Genomic DNA, 5112 nt, shown 5'->3' with positions numbered 1-5112 from the left:
AACATACGCTTAAGGAGAGATATCAGTGATAACGATCGCTGGAATCAATGAATCAATAGTAGAAGGCGACCGTGGCTTTACTGAGGTTGGGCAGACCTAACGGCTGGGTGCCGATGGTTAAAGACGTCACCCGTGAGAGGCACGACGGAGAGAAGGGCAGGAGAGAGCTACGATTGGAACTACAACAGGTTTAGAATATGATAGTCCTTTTGAGTTCTTGTTGAACAAATCAAACAACAACATAATCGAAATCGAAATTGAGGAAAGGGAATTGAATCGCATATTATTTACCTGATGTGTGTGTGCGCGCGGACAACAGGGGAAACACGATCGGACCGATTGGAAACAGAGATTGTAGGCAAAGAACAATCGGAAGTATCAAGCAGGAAGGGTCGATCGATGATATGGAGGAGAAAACATGATCTGTTAGGCGTTAGCAAGCAAGGGCAATATTGTCCATTTAAATTGTATTTTAATTATAATGATTTAATATTATGAAAAACAATTATAAATCAATAAAAATTACAAAAAAATAGATTTTGGTATATATGATATTTAAAAACATTAGGAAGGGCAAATACGATATTTGCAGTTTAGGCCGGACAAATACTATATTTAATTGTTTAGGGATACCATATACCAAATTCTCCCATGAAAAAAAAAAAAAACTCCAGAACAAGGCGTTAGGAATTGGGATTAGGGGACCTCCATAAACACTTTCAAACCCTAACCTTGCGCCGCTTCGATCTTCTCCTCCCTGCGAACCCTACCAAATATGATTGAACACCGCCGGTGACTGCGGCTGAGATAACTCTATAACACCTCCGTAAACCCCACTGCGAATTCCAGAAATGGCGTCAGGCAAGGCTACTTCTGATTTCGCTGATGGTCCAGTCCTCGCTCGTATCAACAAGCGTATCCGCAACCTAAGAAAAAAACTCAAACGAATCACGCAGCTCGAAGACTCCATCGCTCAAGGAAAATCCATTATCAAGAACAAGGAGCAGGAAGAGCTCCTCAAATCAAAGCCCGCGATCATCGCCGTGGTTGACGAACTAGAGAAGTCCCGTCTGCCCCTATCCGTGGCGGTGGATGAAGAAATCACTCTCGCGCGGCAACAAGCGGCTTTACCTGTTGATGATCTGCTGAGTTTGATTTACTTTGGATAAATGTTTGATGCGAAACAAGTTGATGTGGATTCGAGGGTGGACGAAAGATGCTGGTGTGTGGCACATAATAGTATTCATCGTTTTCGACATGGTTCCGGTTTCGCACTGGGAGAGCGGCATTTGGATGCGATCTCAAGGCTGAGCTCTCTAATGATTTCCAGACCCGTGGATTCTAGTCGTACTTCCCATCAAGATGCGTTGCAGAGATGCATTGAGCACGCCAATAATTGGATTTGCAAGTCTGAGAAGAAGATTGATCCGAATAGCGAGTTTACTTGTATGATACCATAGTCAATATACAACTTAATTCAAATTATTTGTATGCTTACATAAACTGAGGATAAAATGTTTGTTTTACAGATTCTGATGTGAGAGAGATGGTGACAAAGATTATGGGTTTAGGTTTCTTCAAAAATACTCCATTTGCTGGACTTGATAAATATGATCTAGGGCAGGATCGTTTGATGGGTATTGATAAATATGATCTAGGGCTGGATCGTTTGATGGGTTCAGAACATCTAGAAAAGGTATAACTGTTATTTTCCTATTTATTTTGAGTACCAAAACAAATGTTACACTGGTTCTCAAGGGGATGAGAATAAATGTTTACAATCCTTATATGCATAAAGACGAACCAATTATGTTCTATTCTCAACTAGATCTTGAATGTTAACAGATGTGATTATGACTTGAATATTGCAGGTTATTTAATTCTTAATGCTATTTAGAATTTAGATGAACCTTAGTATGCCAGTGTTCTCAATAGGTGTTTTTTAGTAGAGAATGGTCTGGTAAATAATTCTATCTTCAGGACTTGCCACACCTGTACCTTCTGGTGTAGATATTGTACTAGGTGCCAAGTCGCAATTTGGGTGCAACATACTTTATCATTTTTTTTTCCAAAATAGACAATGTACTTTGTTATTCTTTCCACAATAATAAGTTGCAACTGATTTTGGTATTTGTAGTCTGTTTGACAGGCTGATTATAATGTTGACTTGTGGAAAAAAGCCGATGTATTGTATTTGTTTTTCTAAACTTGTTTTTTTAATTATTACTTAGTTACTTTCCATTGATTTTGCTGCTGCCTCCTCTTTTCCGAAATCGATACCAAATATTTGTATGTTTGATTGCCTAAATTTCATTTTGTTATGTTACATACTACTGCATGAATATGTTTGATTGCCTAAATTTGCATATTTCTTCTTGGTATCATGGGTTGAAGGTAAAGTACTATGCCTGTATTGGTAAAAATGATAAGATATGTTGCTATATGTCACAGTTTGCCCAAATAATTTCAGCCTGATTGAGGCTAGTTAAAATCATGTATTCATGTTCAAATCCAAATGTATTCATTCTTCCTCGAACATGCTGTAATGACTTGATATAATTTTTATAATATCTTGTGATTCTGAAAGCATATTTTTTGAATAGAGTTGAGATTTATTAATAACATGAATTGCTTTGTTTGGCAGAATGAAATTACAATCGGGTATTATAGTTCTGATTTCGAGGATGATGGTGATCCTTTGTGGGACTGTCTATCAGGGCGTGGCAGTGACTAATGCACACCCTGGAGGGAGAGGGACCCACACCCCCTTTTACTTAGTTTAACCCAAGTTTGTTTCAAAGTTTCAAAGTTTATGTGAGATAACTGACATTCCTTTTTAATTTGTTTTTTTTCCTGGTTTATATATATATATATATATATATATATATATATATATATATATATATATATATATATATATATATATATATATATATATATATAGTACTAGATACGTTTTGAGGCTGATGCTAAACATGAACCATTAAGGGTAATCTGGATCTTTTCTTCACCATTGTCTAAATCTATGATGAAATGTATGTACAATAAGGGTATTCTTTTGTCCATGTAGAATTAGCCTGTGCTGAATTGGATCCCCACATCATTCACAGGGCCGGCCATTCATTCACAACCATAAAAAATGGATAAGAACTAGGTTAAAGAATTATAAGAACTGATTGACTGATTTCGGTAATGATTGAATCAAAAGGAAGTTTTACAAAAGGTTATTGGCTTTGAGACGTCGAGTCTCTCTTAGAGGTGCAACTTCTAGCTGAATACAACTAAAGATACCCGCCCCCTAACATGGATCTCCAATTAAAACTCTTAAGTAGACAGGCCTAAGAGAATGACCAAAATACCCCTCAATCTCCCGATTATTACAACTACTGTACTTCTAGTTATTTTCTACCTTTAAAAATAACTATAAAGTGTAAGAGAATGATGTCGAGTTTTATAAGTGAAAAATAAATTATACATTGTCGGGTTTATCTTAGGGGCTGTCTGATATTGATGCTAACTCAGCTAGAAGGAGGGATTCGGTCCTCAATCAGAAGTTGATGTGTTTGATTTTGCATGTTCATTGTCAGACTCGATCAAAAGAAAGGACTTGTTACAAAACTAATTGATGACTCGGCCTCATACTGAGTTTTGCCTTTCAGTCGGTCGCAAATTACACGTTTTACCCCTTGTCCTTGACGCAGTTCTTCATTGAATTAGGACCAAAACAAAACCGAAAAGGGCCTTACACTGCTAAAAAAACGCAGCAAAGAAGAGCGAGAGAGTGCGGTATTAGGTAGAGAAAGTAGCGAGACACTGAGATCAATACCTTATAATGAAGCAATCGCTAAATGATCGCCGATTTCGTCTTTGATTCTGTCATTATTCTCATTGGTCACTTCTTGTTACACGAACACACCACTTGCAGGTGAGAGAAAACTTGGGAATAAAGCCAGATATGACAATAATAAGGAAGCCAAAATAAATAAATAAATAGCTTTCATTTTTCATTAAAGCCTTTATATGTTTATGTTATTTCCATAAAATCACAGTTAATAGTATTTTATTTCATTTCAAGAAATACAAGAGAGACAATTGGACATGTAGGTTAACAAAAAGGGACCTTGTGGATAATTTTATTCTATGATCCTTTGATTTTAGACAATTTTTTTATTTAGATTCTTTATTCATAAATAAATGACAAGTTAATTTTTTTTTTGGAACGGCAAATGATAAGTTAATTAAAAAAGAAATTGACAAGAATGACAATTACAAAAATTAATTGATAAAAGATAAATAAGAAATTAAAAAAATAGAACTATGAAAATTAATATGATAAAATAATGTGTTGTAAATATGAGGGTAAGAGTAAATTACTGAAATCGTCCCTATGGTTTGGTCAAAATTGCACGTTTGGTCCCTAACTTTTCTTTTGCACTCGGATCGTCCCTATGGTTTGATTTTGTTGTGTTTTTCGTCCCTTGGATACATAAAGTTAGGAGCCAAATGTGTAATTTTAACCCATCCATAGGGACGAAAAACGCAACAAAATCAAACCATAGGGACGATCCGAGTGCAAAAGAAAAATTAGAGACCAAACATGCAATTTTAATTAAACTATAAGGACGATTTCAGTAATTTACTCTAAGGGTAAAATAATGATTTTTATGGTTTAGTAAAGATAGTGAGACATATAATCAAACAACGTGGTTTCAGTCAGAAGGTAACTCAATCAAAATTTGTAACACAGTCAATTTCCAACTCAGTCAGTTCTATTCAGTTAGCAACTATCAAACGACCCCTTAGTGAAGTATAGCAATAGAGTTTCCATATTCGAGATCTCTTCGACTCCATACTCTATATCCATGCCTAGACCCATGTACGGTTTCAACTATAGATCATGCATTTAACAACCATCAAGTGGCCTGAAAAAATATAACATTAAAAAATGGAAAGGTTTTTTTTTTCTTTTTTTTTTTTGAAATTCCTTATATATATATATATATATATATATATATATATATATATATATATATATATATATATATATATATATATATATATATATATATATATATATATATATATATATATATGAACCGACAAATAGATAGA

General features: G+C 34.9%; 1 pseudogene across 1 annotated transcript; it reads left to right on the top strand.

Moving 5' to 3' along the window:
* Positions 1 to 660: 660 nt before the first annotated feature.
* Positions 661 to 2863, top strand: LOC145128819 (uncharacterized; annotated as a pseudogene). Its single transcript, XR_013717113.1, has 3 exons — positions 661 to 1446; positions 1530 to 1696; positions 2645 to 2863. The product of XR_013717113.1 is annotated as an uncharacterized LOC145128819 (transcript).
* Positions 2864 to 5112: the final 2249 nt, after the last annotated feature.

The sequence above is a fragment of the Lactuca virosa genome, chromosome 8 (genome assembly GCF_052849685.1).
Source record: "Lactuca virosa cultivar CGN04683 chromosome 8, Lactuca_virosa_CGN04683_v6, whole genome shotgun sequence".
Taxonomy (NCBI): Eukaryota; Viridiplantae; Streptophyta; class Magnoliopsida; order Asterales; family Asteraceae; genus Lactuca; species Lactuca virosa.
Note: the sequence above shows the minus strand (reverse complement) of the source record. Positions and strands in the feature narration are given on the sequence as shown.